Source organism: Sciurus carolinensis, chromosome 18 (genome assembly GCF_902686445.1).
Source record: "Sciurus carolinensis chromosome 18, mSciCar1.2, whole genome shotgun sequence".
Taxonomy (NCBI): Eukaryota; Metazoa; Chordata; class Mammalia; order Rodentia; family Sciuridae; genus Sciurus; species Sciurus carolinensis.
In genome coordinates, this window is record NC_062230.1 from 23,833,891 (window position 1) to 23,853,656 (window position 19,766).

Here is a 19,766-nt window from a genome sequence, read left to right on the forward strand (position 1 = left end):
GCGGAGTCGCCCCATCATCCCAGGATGGCCAGCTCTGCAGCCTCTGCCCCACGGTCCAAGCCGGACCACTGAATTTCCTTCCAGTCCTGTTCTCTTCTCGGTCTGGATTTCGGAGCTCACCTGTTTTCACGAAGTTTTCTCCTGTTCTCATAATTAACCTCTTTCGCATCCGCAGTCTGTTAGCGTTGAGTGTGCATCTTTTATTCATGCATTCGATGACTGTGTACTTAGCAGTGAGCGTGTGTTGGTCTTCTGTCAGGAGTGGAGACGAATGGTGAGCAACAGAGATCAGGCATACCTCTCCCTGGCACCGACTTTCTAGGCTGTAGACAGAACAAATCTCTCATCGAAGTATTTATCTCTTGTTATGGTTTGGATCTGGAATTTCCCTCAAAGGCTCCTGTGTTGAAGGTTTGGCTCCCAGTGCAGCAGTGTGGGGTGGGGCTTCTGGGCAGTGATTGGTGAGAACTGTGAACTGTCAGTGGATTAATCCATTGAGGGATTCTTGATGAGTGGACTATTGGGGGTGGTAAAAACTGTAGGATGTGGAACCTACTTGAAGGCACTAGGTCCTTGGGGGCATTCCCTTAGGGACTATATCCTGTCCCTGTCCCCTTCTGCTCTCAGGAGTTGTCCAGTATTCCTCCATTATGTCCTTCTGCCATAATGTTCTGCCTTATCTCAGGTTCAAAGCAATGGGCTAATTATGAGTTGAAACCTCTGGAACTGTGAGCCAAAATAAATATTTTTTCCTTTCAGTAGATTGTCTCAGGTATTCTGTCATAGCAATGAAGAGCTGACTAACACACTTGTAAGTTATGAAACACATGGTCATCCTCTCCCTCCACCTCATCTTAGCATACCCTATTTAGTACTGGCTATGGACTTTGTTTTTCAGGTCTTACATGTATTCACTCATTTAAGGCCGGCACCATGCCTTATTCAACTCCATGAACAGCCCCTTCCCCCATGGCTATAATACCTAGCATCATGTCTGCCACACAGGACACACTCAGTTCATCTTTGCTGAGTACACGTTTTGTCGAATCCACTAATTAAAAAAAAAAAGCATGAACTGGTGGTATCACAGAAACATTTGAAGTGAAGGGTCCCCACGAGGAATAGAATTTTCCTGTTTTTCCAAACCTCTCTCCTCCAAACACATTCAAACACACACACAGGGTCTATCCAGAGCACAATAACCACTTCACATATTCACCACAGAGGAAGTTGATGCAGGGACTTGGTTCAAGAGATGATGGAGGAAAGAACGGACAGGCATGGTGGACTGCGAACATAGCCACAAATTATTCCTCTTCTGAAACACATGGCCACAAATTATTCCTCTTCTGAAACACATGAAGCCTACTTCTCTACTCCTTGAATCTTGGCAGGTCCATGACTTCCTTTGGGAGGGAGTGATGTGGTGCAAGTTCCAAGCTTGGGCTTCAGGAGATTTTTTTCCCCCTATTTTCCTTCCCTTTCTTAGAACCGACTGAATAGCTTGGGCCAGAGAGTTGAATTATGGGAGACACATGGACCCACCGTGAATTGGGCAGCCAGCTGCCGAAGCGGGACCCCTGCTGATTTGGCCGCTCACCGCAGGTGCATTAGCATGCATCGCTAAGAGCAGCAGAAGACTTGACCAGCTGATCCCAGCCTAAATTGCTGCCTCACAGATTGTGAGCTACAAATAAATGCTTGTTTTAAACCTATATGTTCTGGGGTAGTTTGTTTCATAGCAAATGCAAACTCATACATGAAATTCCAGCGATTAGCCATGGCAGAGAGCAACTCCTCTCTTAGGTGATAGAGACAGAAAGAAAGTAATAAAACTGGACCCCAGTGTCATCAGAAAAGAAAAAAAAAAAAAAAAAAAGAGAAATAAGGGCTGGGGTGTCCCATGGAGGCTGGGAGGCCTGGAGGAGGTGGAGAAGGACAGGCAGGGAGAGATACCTTGGCTTCTCCCTTCTATCTGCCTTCCAATCTCCCCCAGGAATTGCCATTGGTAGAGCTGAGCTGGCAACCAGTTGGGACAGGAGCCTGGAGAAGTAGCAATCAGGAGTCAGCTTCTCCGCAACACAGAGCAGAGCAGCGAAAGGTCCAGGAACGGATCCAAGTGCGGCTAGGCTGAGGACCTGTACCACATCCATTGGGGAAAGAAAAGGAGGTGGAACTATCGGTGGAACTTTCCAAATTGCTTTCTCTTATTCATATTTTATTCTCTCCTTATGAATTTAGTCCAAACTAAAAATGAATTCTAGCTATTGAAAACTGTGGTTGTTAGTGCCTCAACTTTTGAGAAAATATTCAATTAAGTGGTATCTGCCTACTTATAAAATGTTGCACACACTGTGCCCCATCCGAAATGCAGGCCGTGGAAATGAAGCCTCAGTGGTGCTATTGTTGGGTCCAACTGACATAAAACACCAGTTCGATGAATTTTAATTGCTTCAGCCAGCATCAAGATCTTTGTGAATGCCAACCAAGCACAAAGAAGGTGGCACCACAGGTACACACACACATATACACACAAGGCACAACACAGGGTAAGTGCCAACAAGGTGTGAAGAGGCAGTGGGGCGGGGCCATTTAAGATGGGTTTTGAGGAATGATCATGAGTTTTTCAGGTAGGAAGGGAAAGAATGCTGCTTTCAGGAGTAGTGTGCAAAGGTTCAGAGGCCAGATAAAAGATTTCATATTTAGGAAACCATAGGGTGAGACGTGAAGCCATAGAAATGGCAGAGGCCAGGCCAGGGAGATTCCATATGTCATGCTGAGGAGTTTGTCCTTCAGAGCCAAGTGGGAGTCAACAAACTTTCATTTTATTAGATTTGTAAGAATTACATTAATAGGTTTTTTTTTTTAAATTTTTATTCATTTTTTTTTCAATCAGGGATTGAACTCTGGGGCACTTGATCACTGAGCCACATCTCCAGCCCTTTGTTGTATTTTATTTAGAGACAGGGTCTCACTGAGTTGCTTAGTACCTCGCTAAGTTGCTGAAGCTGGCTTTGAACTTGCCATCCTCCTGCCTCAGCCTCCCGAGTCTCTAGGATTACAGGTGTGCACCACCACATCCAGCTTAGGTGTTTATTTCAAAGAATTAAAAATCATGTAAAAGGTAAATGATTTCTGCTCTTTTCTGGAATTCTGGAATTATCCAGGGCTGGTAATCAGGGGCATATTCTGATATTTAGGTTATGCAGGATTATTTGGTTTGCTTTTCTGGGCTGGCTTCGATTACAAAAATGGTACAATATGCTTAGTCCTATGCAAGTTGCTCTTCATATTATGTGGATATTCCTTCAGATGAGTTAGATTTAACCCATTTGTTTATTCAACCGTTTTCTCAGTGGTGGACATTCGAGTTTTTTTCCATCTTTAGCAATGAAGAAAGTCCTGCCGTGTGACTCCTTAAGGTGATTCTAGGCATATTGGGGCTTTCATTTCAGGAAAGTAGATTTCCACAGGTGAGATTTCTGGGCCCATCGATGTCCACATTTTGAATTTTAGCAGGTGTCTTCAGATTGCTTCTCCAACAGTGAGGTAGCGTCTTGTCACTCTCTCACTTGTACATTTTGGAAAATACGATGGGTGAAAAAAAGGCTGTTTTAATGGACTTTTATTAAGAAATAATTAGAGACTAACAGGAAGTTGCAGGAACAGTACAGAGAGGTCCATGTGTAATAAGGACCTACACTCTTCACTCTGGCCTATAAATGTCTGATGGGTAGCTAAAAGGATTAAAGACTTGGCATCGCTGCCTCCATTTTAATCCATCGCCTTCCTTCAAAGTCACCTTGGGTTCCAGGAACAGGGTCTGATCTGACACATTGCTCGTGATAAGTCAAAGCTACCCCCAGGTAACAGCAACTTCCCTACCTCAGATTGGGCCCACCAGGCCAGTCCTGAGATTATGATGGACAGACCACACCTGATCAAGATCACCTGCTTTGGCAGCTGGGAAATCCCTCTGGCTATACAGACCCCCAACCATTGGCCTCATTTTCCTTTGTATGAAACCTCAAAGTCATTGCCAGTCTCTGGAAGATAAGGACGTGTGTTCCCTGGTCTTCCCAGTGTGGCTACGCTGATGAAAGTTCCTCTCCTGTTTTCACCATGACCTTTTCTGTTTGGTTTTTGGGGTGAGTGGCCAGACCTGATTTGTTGGACCCCCAGAGTCAGGCTGCTGGCCTAGGACCCTGGCCATTAAGCTTCCCTCCAGGGTAACATCTTACATAACTGGTCCAATGTCAGAACCCCATTTGTTTTTTGGTGTCGTTTATGGTGTAAGCACAGAACGAGGGATGCAGACCTCAACAGAGTCAGAGGAGCCTTTTATTCCTTCGCAGACTCTGGCACCGTTGGGGCTCATTTTCTGGGTGCAAAAATGGCCACCAGTTGCAGAGGGGATTTTGGTTTTATAGGGTACAGTGAGGATAGTTTAATCATTGGAAGCCAAGGATGTGCAGTTTGGACAGTCAGAGGCTAGTTGTACAGGTTAGAACTTTAACTTAGAAAGGTGGTTGTAAAGAAGGTTGAAACTCATTATTGTCTGGGGGGATAGGAGTCCAGATCCTGAGGGATGAGAACTCAAATCTTGCCCATTGCTTTTCTTTCTCTGGGATCCATTATTTCCCAGAGTTTCAATATTTGCTGGGCCTCCATTTAGGACTAATTTGTAATGAGGAAAGGTCAAAGTCCTGGGCCCAGCATTTGGTATCTGCCCCTTCTCTTCACAGCCCATTGTTATTAGGAAAGGATTTCCTGGGAGGGTAATCCTTGGCTAATTCCCCTCCCTCCTCCCAAGCCACACTGTCCCTCTGTTTTTCTTGGGGAGCTTCCTTGTAGGAATACTATTTTCCATAACCCTTCATATGTCACTTTTTAATTTTAAACAGTAAATTTATTATCTGGCTGTGGAGAGCAGGCGGTGCCTGAACCCGCGGTTCCATTTTATAAAGCCATAGTTTGCCACTGCCCGCTTCTTTTTGAGCTTAAGTGCTGAGGTGGAATGACTGTACACCTTGTTAGTACAAGTAAACAACCACCATCTGCCTGGTGCAATCATAAGGCCCAAACTGATGAAGAAGCTACTCATGCTAATGTGAGAAAGTCCAGTGATCCATTTTCAGAATCAGGTCTTTAGCCTTAAATGTGAAATTGGGATGTTAGAAAGGCAGCCGACAGGGAACTAGACCAGAGTGGAGAGTCGTAAGCGGATCATGCACACAACAGCACCGTAGCCTGTGGATGGGCCTGATCCGGGTCCAGGTACCTGAACAGCCCCTTGACAAACAGGAAGGACAGAAGGATGGTCCTAGCCAACAGCGACAAAAACCTCCCTGTTAGGGATGGAATTGGAGAATATCATGCTAAGTGAAATAAGCCAATCCCAAAAAAACAAAGGCCGAATGTTTTCCCTGATAAGTGGATGATGCTATATAAAGGGGGTAGGGGGTGGGGGTGAGAGAAGAATGGAGAAACCTTAGATTATGTAGAAGGAAATGAGGGGAGGGTATGAAAGATGGTGGACTGAGACCAACATCATGACCCTACGTACATGTATGATTACAAAAACGGTGTGAATCTACATCATGCACAATCACAGAAAAGAAATGATGTACCCCATTTGTGTACAATGAATCAAAATGCAGTCTTTAGAAAAAAAAATTAAAAAAAAAAAGGAAATAGCAATTTAGGTAAGGAAGTAAGAGCTGTGTTCATACCAAGAAGGCTTTCAGGCCACAAGAGGAAAAGAAAGATGGGAACAACTAAAGGTATAGTTTTTTTAAATAACCCAAGAGGAGATGCAAAACCTAGGCGATGCTTAGAAAGACCGTCCATCCCATAACACTCAGCCAATGGAAAACCAGGGAAGGGACCTTGCACTCCAGGGGATAAAATGCTGGTTGCATCCAGTACGTGTGGGCCTGCTTCCCCAGACTCCTGATCTTGCAAGACCATCATTGAAGTAAAGTCTCACTTTTTGCTAGACCTTGTCTTTGGGTTTGGACGGGTGAACATGTTTCTCAGTAAGCAGCAATATTTTCTTGACTATTCTCAGGTTCTCATTTTTTTTTTTTTTTTTTTTTTCTGTTTGAAAATGTACAAGCCTTGGATGTCTCAGCCCAAGAAGAGGGGGGCAGCCTTTTCCCTTCCTCGGCTTTTCTGTTCTGATCTGGCAGACACTGTTCTGATCTGGCGGACGCTGCCTACGTGGGTGAGGGTGGATCTTCCTTACACAGTCTACTGATTCAGATGCTAATTTCTTCTGGAAATGCCCTCACAGGCACACCCAGAGGGGATCACACAAGGCTGTGAATACCAGGAAATAGGAAACGGGACTCACTGTAGAGGGTGCTGGTCACATCAAGCATTCTAGACAGCAGACCAAATACAGTAGCTCTGTACATACTGAAATTTCCAACAGCTATGAAATGATAAAAGAAAGAGACCAAACCATTTCTGACACCATTGATATTAAGGGAAAAAAAAAAAAAACCCATACCAAAAATTGGAAAACATTTTTTTTTTCTATAGGAATATACATAAAAAATATCTGGAACACTCCCAACAAATTACCATCATTCCACTTTGAATTCTGATGATCTGTATTGTTTGAATTTTTTTAAAGAAATGATAATATATTCATGTTTTGTGCAATTGAAAGTAATTTTGGAAGAATAAAGTAGACGATTGTGCATGCAGAAGAGGGGTGACGAGGCTGGAAATAACAGGGCGGCGAGGGAGATGGAGGTCAACGGGGTCAGGAATGTGAGAACCAAGGGGTTCTAAGCACCTATTCGAAGGGAGCGACGGGGAGGCTGGAGTGACGGGGTGTCCCTGGTGAAGGGTCATGGAAAATAATATTCCTACCAGAAAGCTCCCCAAGGAAAACCGAGGGACAGTGTGGCTCAGGAAGAGGGAGGGGACATTGGCCAAACATTAAACCTCTTCCAGTGCATTGTTTCCCAATAACAACGGGTAAAGCAAACTTCCATCCCTTCGCGGGTTCATCCCCAGCATCTCCACCCAAGCAAACACTGACCCTTCCCCAACCCCAGTGGGTCCTGAAGGGAGGAGGCGGAGACTGAACCGCTGGGCCCTGGACTGGGACCTCCCCCATTGCAGGTGAGTCCTGGAAGGAGAAAAGCAAATAGCGACGCTCGCGGTAACAGCGGGTCCCAGAGGAGGAAGGCAAGCCCTGAACACCGAGTTCCGAGCTTTTCCCAGGGACAGTGAGTTTCAGGTTTTCCCAGCAGCCTTCCTGAGTTACAGTTTTTACCTGCACAGCTAGGTCCCTGACTGTCCCAAGGGCACGTCGCTGTCTCCAGTGGTTGATCCACCCTCATCGTGAACTACGAAACCCAGACTCCTTCTGGAACCTGGGCCAGCTCCATACCCAGAAGACGAGCCCTCCGTGCCTGATGGATTGACTTCGCTGCAGAACAAGGAAAGCTCGCTGGTCCGAGGTTGGCTCGTCTCCCACCTCGTCATGTGCGGGTCAGGAGCTTACCCCTGGTTTAAGTAGAGGACGCAGAAGGACCAACAGATTTGGGAGGAGCTTAGGGGAGTGGGTTTAATGCCCAAGCCTTGGCAACCTCCTCCATGCCTAAGGCCTCTGCCTTACCCTATGGAAGTTCACTAATTGAGTCTATGAAATGAACTGTCAGGAGACACACGACTAGGAGAGGAAATGTTAATTATGCGCATAATGGCAGGAGTCCCACAAAATACAGGTGTCACAGAAGGGCCCTGTCTTTGAAGCTCTTATGGCACCCTGAGCTACAGGAAGGAATAGGGGCTTGGAGTTCCTGGGGGAAGGTGCAGGCAAGGCTGCGGAGAGGAGAGGAGGACATGCATGGTGAATAAAAATCGTCTCGTTATGCAAATAGAATCTATCAGGCACTCGAAGTTCCTTAGAGTGACAGGGGACAGACAGAAGGGAGTGGTGGGCGTCCTGACCCCACAGGTTTTCTTTTCCAGGAAGCAATTTACCTGCAGCCCTACCTAGCTTAAGTGAACAGGGTATGTTACACCCCTCAGCAAACTACCCAAAACAATTTTTTAAATTTTTTATTTTATTTAAATTTTTAAAAAAATTTTACAGACTGCCTTTTGATTCATTGTACACAAATGGGGTACAACTTTTCATTTCTATGATTGTACATGATGTAGATTCATACCATTTGTGTAATCATGTATATACATAGGGTATTACTGTCTGTCTCAGTCTACTATCTTTCCTTCCCCCAACCCCTCCCATCCCATTTTCTTCTACACTACCCAATGTTCCTTCATTCTTTTCTTCCCCCCTGCCATCCCCCCTCGTTATGTATCGCCATCCACTTATCAGAGAAAACATTCAGCCTTTGAATTTTGGACTTGGCTTATTTCACTTAGCATGATATTTTCCAACTTCATCCATTTACCAGCGAATGCCATAATTTTAATTCTTCTTTATGGCTAAGTAATATTCCATTGTGTATAGTATCAGAGTTTCTTTATCCATTCATCAACTGAAGGGCATCTCAGTTGGTTCCACAATCTAGCTATACCCAAAGTAATTTTGATAAGAGGAACACAAGTTACCCTAAAGTGATGGGGAAGTTGGGGATGGGGAAACTTTGTAGTACTTACACAGAATAAAAAATAAGGATAGGGCTGGGGAGATAGCTCAGTCGGTAGAGTGCTTGTCTTGCAAGCACAATGCCCTGGGTTCGATCCCCAGCACCGCAAAAAAAAAAAAAAAAAAAAAAAAAAAAAAAAAAAAGGATAATTCCTCCTAATCATAAAATCTGTAAGAATTCATGTTTAAAAATCCAATTAGAACCAGTCAGATGGGCCAAAGTGACCTGGAGTTGTCAAGGCACTGGAGATTTGAAAGTCTGATGTCATCTTGCTGTCAGTCAAAAACCAAGAGGTGGACTGGGGATGTAGCTCAGTTGGTAGTTCTTGCCTGTCAAGCACAAGGTCCTGGGTTCAAATCCCCACACCACCAAAAAAAAAAAAAAAAAAAAAATCAAGAGGTGACCCCGGGTGGAATTCTTTGGAAACTTCTCTGGGATCCCCAACAAAAGTGGAGCACAGGAGAGGCATGCTGAGAGGACCTACTCTCTCCCTTGAGAGTTTCCCCTTTCCCCTTTCCCCGTTTCCCGTCCCTTCTATTAAACCCATTCCTGCTATTCTGAGGGACATGTCTGAAATCTTTCTGTCTTGAATGTAAGAATTGGGCTTTGAAGGGGGTCTTCATGCTGCCTCAGTTTCCCAAAATGCCCAGCCCTGTAACAAGAGGAGCCCAGCCCAATAGGCAGCCGGATGTGGTTATCTCTTCTCCTACTAGTTAACCGTCCCTGGTGGATGGGACTCCCAGGGAGGTTGCACCTTACTGTCGAGTTCTGTTGTACAGGATCTATCTTCAGCAGATAAGCCCGAAGATAAAACCTCTCCTATGCAAGGGGAAAGAAAGAAGGGTGCCATGCAGGAGGGCAAAGGTCAGCGAGACTTTGGCTGTTTAGGTCAGCTACTCAGGCTGCCAAGGCCCCATACCCTGGAGTATCATTTTCTGAGACCCAACATATACGAGGCCTCTGGCTGTTATCTGTGGGTTTTGAATCTGGGGAGAAGAGTCAGAGAAAACTGAGAAATAAACTTTTACTCAGGTTCTTGACTATCCTGCTGACATGACTTGGCTGCCGATCAGTGCAGCTAGCGGACGGGTCCCTGCCAAGAAGTGGCAGAGGAGCGGCAGAGCAAGCCCCTGGGTGGGCTCCTCGGGGTGGGGTTGAGGTAGGGCGGGCCAGTGTGGTAGCACGTGCAACCCATTGACCTCAACCCCCCGCACTTCAAGAAGCTGGGAGAAAATTGAAGTAAGGCCAATCTGAATGGGATTTGGCACTAACCAGTCGCATTAGTACTTTTCCAAACCCTAATTAGCATCATTTTGGATCAATAGCATTGGTACTTTTCTAAACTAATTAGCATCATTTTGGACCAATAGCCTTGGTACTTTTCTAAACTAATTAGCATCATTTTGGACCAACAGCATTGGTCCTTTTTCAAACTCTGATTAGCATAAGTCTGGACCAATAGCATTAACCCAAGTGCTCTATCAACCCCCAGCTGAGCACAGACGGCCACCGCTCTTGGGTCCCCTCTCGCCCTGTGAGAGTTTTGTTTCTATGCACACTTGAATAAATCCTGCTCTTCGCTCACTCATCCTCATCTGTGAATTTCGTTCATCAAGTTCATGAGATAAGAACCCGAGAGAAGGAGAAACTGAGGTGAGCGGCTAGGTTCTGCGGGAACACGGGAGGGCGTGGCCCACCTCCAGGGGCTCAGCGCTTCTCTGCGGGGGGCCTGCAGCGTGGCCGGACCTCACCTGCCAGCGTTGTCCCCGCTTCCACCCTCTTCCTCCAGATAGAAAAAGTGTCGGAGGAATTATTTATTACTTCAGTGAGCGCTTTGGCCACAGACTCCACTCTGTCCCCTTGGCCTGGTTAGCTGGTGTTTGTGGGAGCCTAGAACATTCTGAAACAGAATTGGGAATGGCTTCCTCATGCGGAGAGGGAAATTCTAGGTTCTGTAGAAAGCCCTGTGTGCTACCTTTTCTTCTCCTCAGAAGATAATGTGTTTATCTAAAGGAGGACACAGATACTGGCCCCAGGAAGTCCTAGCTCCCTTTGATGTGAGGCAGACGCTCTGGGGACTCGGAGCCTGTGAAACCTCCTGTCTTTTCCTGCTGCATCCTGTACCTTCTTAAAAGCTTTCCTCTTCCCAGAGGTTTTAAAACAATGAAGTTTCTACCATCTTCCTTCAAAGCTAGCTGACTTTGAATAAAACCTACTTTCCTACCAATTGCCTTGAACATCGCTGGAGCAGAGAGCCTTCAGGTCTGGCCTCTTTCCCCCCAGAGGGGACGCTGTGCCTCCTGGTAACAACACCCCTCCTCAAGTTGGTGAAACCTGTATAACTTACCCCAGGCTTTCTTCTCCTGCACCCCACTCTGGATCTCCTTGGGTTCTCTTCTTAGGAAAAGAAGTGGACACTTTCCTATCTCACCAGTGGCCTGGTATCAGAGAGAAAGAAACCAAGATTGGGATCCATAAATATGAATCCTAAGAGAAAAGAAAAATACCCAGAGAATGCTGCTAGAGATTCTTACCTCTTTTTTCTTCATGCCAAAACATCGCTCCATGATACCCAGGATCCATATTATCCTGACCTTAGTTTGTAACCAAATTCCTAGGCCGGAGGACAACTCAATGAATCAGGTCTGGCCATGCACCCCAGAAACCAAGTGGAAAAATGGATGGTAAAAGGCAGGAAGGAAATTGATTCAGGGTATCTGTATGGGGAAGATGAGGCCGGTGGGACATCCTTGGTCCTGATACAGTCATACTGAATAAATTCATTTCCTGCCTTTCACCATCTGTTTGGTTTCTGGGGCAAGTAGCTGATCCTTAGGTCTCCGAGTTGGGTCTCTGGTCTAGGGTTTTGGTTACATGAGTGTGTGTGTGTGTGTGTGTGTGTGTGTGTGTGTGTTAGAGACCAGACTGGTGGGAAGGTGACGGTTTTTGGTACTTAGAATCAAAACATTCCCTCCATAGCATTGAGGTAGGATAAAAGAAATAAAAAGAATAAAGGTAAAAAGGAGATAAACAGAAGGATAAGAAAATATAATTTTTGTCTTCAGTTCCATGTACATTTCTCCCTTTGTCTCTCCTCAGGTAATTTCTTCTCTCAGATCTGTCACTCCAAAATTTCTGGGAAATCTGTAAATCCTGGAGTTACTGGAAATTCACCCACTTATGAAAATTACCATGTGCACTGTTAATACACATAATACATAGACTGAGCAGAGAGAGATGTAACATTTTAAGAAACCTGTAACTTAGGGATGTTCCAACATTATCTACGAATCAGATAATGGAGACCAGGTCAGCCTGAGAATCCCGAGAACGACCAGACCACCCCCACCATATGGTGATCACCAGACGAATATCATCCCCACATACCCTCCCATGCCTGTCCCTCGCCAAGTCTCCTTGAAAAGAAGAGCTGGAGCCCCCCAGAGTGTCTCTCACTCTCGAGATGACCCGCCTTCTCTCTGGGATGTGTATTCTTGGCTTCCCTTAGCAAATCTCTGTGCCCCTCCTTGCCATACCCTTCAACTCAGTTGCTGTGATATTTGTCAAGAACCTCACTCATCCTTGTGAGAAACAGAACATCCGGTGGTCCATTTCCAGAACAGGGTGTTTAGCCTTCAATGTAAAACGGGGAGCAAGAGGGGAGCCCAGAGGGAAGGTTCCCGGCAGGTAAAACCAGAGCCTGAGAAATTCACAGCCTCTTGACAACCGGGAGGTGACGGGGATGGGCTGACCTGACCAACTACCTACCTGCCAGAAGGCACTCATCCAAGGGGACTTTCCTGCCGCAAAAGAACAAAGGGTGGTGGGAACAACTCAAGGAGTATTTCTTAAGTAACCCAGCAGGGGACAGGCGGACCTGGGCGATGGTTCAGAGGACAGTGCACCTGATTACTCAGCGTGTGAGAACGAGGAGGGACCTTGCACTCAGGGATAAGAGGCTTTCTGTAGCCGGGTGCGGTGGCACATGCCTGCAAACCCAGCGGCTGTACGTTAGGTCCTTAGGCCAGAGAAACTCCATTTTGAAAATCAGCACCTGCCCACCCAGGCATGACCTTCCCGGTAGGCCGACCCCAAAAGCGAAGCCAGAACTGGGGACAGGTAGTTAGTGTGGAAGTAGGAGATGGGGTCCAATTGAGGAAATGGCAGCCATGAGAGCCATCTGCCTCTGGAAGTCAGAGACTGCCCCTGGGAGGATGGAATGCCAAGGATCTCCAGAGCCCAGTGATTACCAAATTTACCTGCCCTCATCAGGGACTGCAGGCAAGGGGCTGCTAATTAATGCCCCCTGGGCTCTTGCCTGGCTGAATCACTTTGGCCCTCCCCCTGCCCATCTCACCTGCAAAACCGGGCCTTGTCAGTAGCAGGAAGGAGAGATAAGGAGGGAGAGAATTGGAGAACAAAAGAGACCTTAACCTATAAAAGATGTAGGCTGCGCTCACTTCTCAGGATCCTAGAACATCAGCCATGGCCCCCTTCTTCCTCCCGGGAGAAGTCTGTATTATTACCTTTAAATAAAGCCTGCTTAATATGCCTGCCTCGGCGTGCTTCTCTGATGTTATACTTCAACACCTGAGCAAGCAGAACTCGTCACCAGTAAACGGTGGTATCAAAAGAGTCCCTAACTATGGAAACCACAGTAAAGACGTCAGGTAACAATCACAGGGCAGACCAGTTACTTGTTAACTACTCCAAGGTCCGTGACTACATAGTTAAGGAGTTCTTTCCTGCAGGCTGCTGCGCCTTGCAGAGGGCAGCCTGGCAGACTCTGCTAATAAACTTTTACCTGAACTCAGAGCTGTGTCTCCCCTGGATATTTCCACCAGTTACCCTAACACTCCCGAGGCTGAGGCAGGAGGATCCCGAGTTCAAAACCAGCCTCATCAAAAACCGAGGTGCTAAGCCAATCAGTGAGACCCTGCCTCTAAATAAAATACGAAATAGGACTGGGGATGTGGCTCAGTGGTCGAGTGCCCCTGAGTTCAATCCCCAGTACCAAAAAAAATAATGCTTATTGTAACCACTCTGGGGGTGCCTGCTCACCCAGACACCTGATGGTCATTAAAGCCTCCTGGTTTTTCTTTTTCTTTTTCTCTCTTTCTTTTTTCCCCCTGTATCTCATTTCTCTGAGCCCATTTTTTCGGGGTTGGGCAGGTGAACCTGTTTCTCACATCCTGAACTGAGGTGCCCCTCCTGTTACTGAAAGCTTGGTCCTTGTCCCCGATGTCAATCCATGCCAGTTTTATAACGAGGACACACGGTTTTGAGCAAAGGAAACAGAAGGTTTATTGCTTTGCTAGCAGAGGAGACGCACAGGGGACTCCAGTCCCAGAGGCCGTGATTCTGCCCATCAGGGAGAACAGAGGGATTTTAAAGAAACTATTCAAAGGCTGCAGTCCGGGTGTTCCCCAAAGGGGGACAGTGATTCACTTGTTAATTTGGGAGCCAGTCACTTCCTAGATCTGGTGCCGTCTCCTTCCTGTGGTGGGTGTGTGCTCAGGGACAGATAACTAGGCCTCAGATGGGGCCTGATCCTGTTCGGGATGGGGAAGAGGGAGAAGAGAGAGAAAAAACATGTCCTTCTAAAAATAAGCCTCACAGCACCGAGGGCTGTGTTCCAAAGGTGAAGTGGGCCACGGTTACCCTCTCTGGGAACTCTTTGGCCTTCTCCAGTGAGTTTCTGCTCTCTTAAATGAGTTGGTTTGGTAGATTGAGAACAACTAAGGATGGTATCAGTGACATCGGTCTCGAAAAATCAGGAATAGGTCCTTGTTCCCTGGGTGTTGAAGATTAGACACCCAGAAAACAAGTTTAAGAGATGAGATAGAGAGAGAGAGAGAGGAGAGAGAGAGAGGGGAGAGAGAGAGAGGGGGGACACAACAGAGCTGGTACCTGAGGGGGTCGGGGTGCCTTGCCCCTTTATAGACTTTAGTTTCCTTTCTTCTCATGCCTACATGACCAAAAGGCAGTAAGAGAGCCCTAGAGAATCATCCAAGGGGTGACTGCTTGTGTTGAAAAGTGCGATCCTTCCCTTCCGGGGGAAGTTGTTAGCAACAGCCAACTTGGTGGGCAAGTGCTGTCTACCCATTTCCTTTTCTTTGAAAATCAGGTACCTGTGCTTTGCCTGTCTCAATAGGAGAGTCACCCATGAGGGGAGGGACAATCCTGCCAATACCACTAGTCATTGCAATTTCATCCTATCATTCATTTGGGACTAATGAAAAGTGACCACGGGATTTAACAAGGGTCACGTTGTTAAAGGCATTTAGGAATGTTTCTTTGGTGCAGCCTCAGAAGCTAATGAAGAAGGTCAGGGAAGAATGTTAATAAATTAACCCCAAGGCCACAGTCTTCACTGGATCTAAGAACCTCCCCAGGTTAATTGTCATTTCACTGGTACGATTAAGTCCTGCAGAGAAAGTTTAATACAATAAACAAGATTCGGCCATGTAATACTTAAGATGTGAAATCCCCTAAACTCGGCACTACGGTACATGGTCACACCACGAGTCTTCCTTTGCCAGTTTAAACCCTGTTTCCCAAAGAGCAACGGTAGCTTCCTCTGTTACTGAGCTGGACAGAGGAGGATGGCGGCAACACCAGGTTAAGAGGATAATTCTATAAACTGGGCCCACGCTGCTGAGCCCCGAAGGCTTTCTTTCCTCAGAAGCAATTTACTGCAGCCCTGCCTGGCCTCGGACAGGATATGTCACATTCCTCAGCCAACTACCTGTTCACTGCAGGAGAAATGCAGACCCCAAATAACACTGATAAGAGGAAGCCAACAGCCTGAGGAAGGAGACGTTTGTGACCAGATCCTGAAACTCTGGGAGCTAAGAATGGTTCATCCTAACCTTATAATCTATATGGTTAAAAATCCAATTAGAACAGATTGGCAGAGCCAAGGTGACCTAGAGTTGCCATGACAGTGGGGACCTGAAAGTCTAATGTCACCCTGCTGTCAGTCAAAAGTCAAGAGGTGGACCTGGGTGGGACTCTCTGGAAACTTCTCTGGGATTCCCAACAAAACTGGAATGCAGGAGGGGCACACCATCCTCTTCTCTGAGAGGACCCACTCTCTACTTTGAGAGTGTCCCCTTTCCCCTTTCCCTATTTCTTCATTAAACTCGTTCCTGTTGCTCTGAGTGACAGGTCTGAAATCTGGGGCCTTCATGCTGCCTCAGTTTCTCAGAAGGCCCCAGCTCCGTAGCACCTTCACTTAACACGGTCAGATGTGCGGGGTGTCTGTGGGGACCTCCCTTAGGTGTGTTCACTGGCTGGGACTTGGAGCCTTTCACATGCAGAGAAGGGATTCTCAGCCCAGACTGCACATTAGAATCACCCGGAAGCTTGAAACACATCCCCTCCCCAGGCCTCACTCCTAGAGATTCATACCCCATCCTCCTGCGGGTAGGGCCCAGGCAGGAGGAGTTCAAGAAGCGTGGACCTCTGGCCTGGGTTTGTTCCTGGACTAAATGACAACTTTTCCAAATGGACTTGCAAGTCTCTTTGACTCCATCTGTCCAAAATTCTAACCACATACCACTTTCTGTGATGGTAGCAATGTTCAAATCAGGACTGAGACAAGGGTGAGGTGTGGGAGGCACGCAGGGGGAAATTTAAGGAGGCTCTTACCTTCAGGTACCAACCTCCGTCTGTATGACCCTGGGTGAGTGAGTGCCTCCTTAAGCCTGGAGCCCTTAAACCCTCTTGGCTGTGGTTCATACAGCACGTGAACTATTCATATAGCACATGCGGGGTTTTTTTCTTAATTTTTTTTTTTTTTTTTTTGGTGGTGCTGGGGATTGAACCCAGGTCCTTGTGCTTGCAGGGCAAGCACTCTACCAACTGAGCTACATCCCCAGCCCTGCACATGTGTTCTTGATGGACTGATACTACTGTTTCAGGGGTGGAAACTTGGTTCCTGATGGTATTTATGTATGAAACATAGGTACAATGTACAGTACATGGAGAGACACACAGCTCATCTGTGTTGTAAAAATTTCATGGGGGAGTGTCAATTAGCCAAAAAAAAAAAAAAAAAAAAAAAAAAAAATTTAAGAAGGGGAACATTGGGCCTCAGTACTGTGGAGCCCTTGAAATGTAGCTATTGAGACTGAGAAACTGCCATTTAAATTTAACTGCAATGTACATGCGCACCTGCAGCTGGCAGTTACATAGCACAGATTGAGGAGATGGACAAGGCAAAAGAACCCCATCATCCTGGTCTGGTCCAAAGCACACACACACTTTCTAGGAACAAATGGGATCTCCTTGGCTGGTCACAGCGGAAGTACCCATCTCAAGCCCCCCCCCCTCCACTCTGTAATCTCTCAGAAAAAAGTAGTGTCCCCTGGGCCTGGCTTTTCTCCAATCTGTTTGTTCTCCATATGTCAAAGTCTGAAGAGATCGTACTGTTTATTACATGCTCCTGAGAAAATCTGAATTTTAGAATAAAATGGCCGTTTTAATCTCTGAAATGCTCTTACATAGGCAATAATCTTGTTGAGTCTTCCTTTCGCTTCACCCAGAGAAGAGAACACATCTCTCGTAGAGTGGAACAAGAACAGTCCCAGGCCTCCAGTCCCCTGATGTACTGCCCACAGAGGGCAGGGAGGAAGCAGAGTAAGAGACGGGGAAAGCCAGACTACACAGGGAGCTGAGGGTGCTGCCTTAGGAACAATGGTTTTCTTCCCTGTGGATGCTTGACATGTAGCTCACGCCTGTAATCCCTACGGTTTGGGAGGCTGAGGCAGGAGGATCGCAAGTTCAAGGCCGGCCTCAGCAACAGCAAGGCACTAAGCAACTCAGTGAGACCCTGCCTCTAAATAAAATACAAAAAAGGGCTGGGGATGTGGCTCAGTGGTTGAGTGCCCCTGGGTTCAATCCCTGTTACCCACCCCCCAAAAAATTCCTTGTTAAAAAAAAGGAAAAAAAAAATAAGAGGAGTAATATTTTGTAGCATAGAAAAAAATATATGAAATGCCAGTGTTCATAAATAAAGTTTTATCAAGCATAAAATAGTTTCCTCCTTTTGTTTTCCTCAAAGTTCCAACCATAATGTCTGTTGCTTCCCACGATCCCCAGATGCAAATGTTTCCTACTCCAGAACTCAATGGTCCAATGTGCTCAAAGGTCCTTCCTGGGCTCACCCGTGGTCCTGACTGGAGACCCGCTCCCTACCCCCACCCTGGCCCCACCCATCATTCTCTAGCTGGACGCTGCAGTGACCTCAGGAGGTCAGGAAGAACAGTGTGTTCTCCAACCCTGTGGTTCCTCAGCTTCCCACCCCCCCCCCCCCCCCCCCGCCACTTTTAAAATAGCAATAAACATGTATTATCTCAGACAGTGTCTGTGAGTCAGGAGTTCCAGATCAGATCAGCTGCATGGTTCTGGCCTGGGGTCTGTTGTGAGATCGTGAAGCAGGTTCATTGTGCATTGGCCAGCCATGTGCCTGAATCTGGTGAGACAGAAAACACACTTGCATGCAAGGGGTTACAAGATTCATTACCTACAGACAGGCTGCAAGGGACAGCAGAAGCCTAGGATTCACTACAAGTCTGTCCCTCCAGGCTTAGGAAAGCTGTCTGGGGTGGGGAGTCTGACTCCCTACACTACCCCATAGCCCAGGGACCCTGAAAAGCAACCCAGCCTGAGTTTTATATCCATCAGGTCACTAGAGTCACTGTGTTAGAAATAACGAGGTGCTGTGACAAATCAAAGGTCCCGAAACTGGGTATGCTAGGCAAACCTCTGCTTCTGTGGAAGGGCTGCTACAGCAGCCTGGCTAGCAAGCGCGCCTGACCCGCAGGCCACCTGCTTCGGTCTCTAACCTAGCAGGGCTGACCTTCAACCTGATTGGAGGAATTCGAGGTTACCTTCTATGCGATTGGCTCATTTTAGGATTAGGGCGGGCAAAGGGAAGGGCTACCACAGGATTCAATTAAGGCTGAATACTAGATTTTGAAAATGAACCATCAGACTTTCTCCCACCTGGGATAGAGCGTGGAAAGATCCCTGTTCTGGAGGCGGGGTTGGGGCGGGTAACAAGGACTCAGACACTTCAGTTTTGCCTGCTGTTAGTTAGATGTTAGAGGCAGTTTGGTTTGTGGATAACTCCCAGAAAAACGCTCCGCAGATACAGGTCCCACACAAGGAACTTTTTATTTTATGCCGACAAATCGTGCCTGCTCGGGGAAAGGGGAAAAGAAAAGAAAAAAGATGGTGCAGGTTTCTTCTCAGATATTGGAATTTCCCGGGCTGGGTGGAACCAATCGTGGAGGAGAATTATTACAGACTGACTGATGGACCAATGACATATTAGAACGTAATGTGGGAGGCAGGAAGGTTACAGCAACGTAAGCCGGAAATTCCTGAACCGGGAGAGGCTGGCATAAGGGCAGATTGACAGGTGGGTTGGGAGGCTGGGTTCCTGTAACGGGAGAGAAAGGTGGCTTTATACCTAACACCTGCAATTGTCCTCCTGGTGGATTAAAGGCTTGGCCTCTCCACCAACATTCTGCACCCATCTCTGTTGCTCAGTCACCTTGGCTTCCAGAAACTGTCTAATTCTACAGACATCGAAGCTACCTGCTTGGCAACAGCAACCTTCTTATCTCAGACAAGGCCCTGCCTGGCCAGTCCTGAGATAGTGATGGACAGACCACAACCCCGTCAGCATCACCTGCTTTGGGAACTGGGAAAAGCCTCCAGCTGTGCAAACCCCTCAACCCTCGCACCCGTTTCCCATTCGATAAAACCTCAGGACAGGGATCCGTCAGCCCCTCAAAGACAGGGATAAGGACATGGGTCCCCTGGCCTTCCTGGTATAGCTACAATATGAAAGTTCCTTCCATGCATTTCATCACTACCTTTGCTGTTCGGTTTTTGGGGTGAATGGAGGACCTGATTTGCTGGATCCCCAGAATCAGGCCTCTGACCTAGGACTCTGGTAACAGCGGGGGCTGGAACAGAAGCTGTTTAAATCAGTCAGTCTCTCCCTGTCTCAGGATATTGCATCCCAAGTGCATGCTAGAGTTACTTGAAAACTACAAATGAGCAAGATTGGAGTGGGGTGGTGAGGGTGGGGGAGAAGTGGATTGACCCAAGGCT

General features: G+C 46.9%; 1 non-coding gene across 1 annotated transcript; it reads right to left on the reverse strand.

Moving 5' to 3' along the window:
* Positions 1-16,444: 16,444 nt before the first annotated feature.
* On the reverse strand, positions 16,445-16,517 carry Trnaa-ugc (transfer RNA alanine (anticodon UGC)). The gene has a single exon. It is a non-coding gene; the product is annotated as a tRNA-Ala (tRNA).
* Between the last annotated feature and the right edge of the window lie 3,249 nt (positions 16,518-19,766).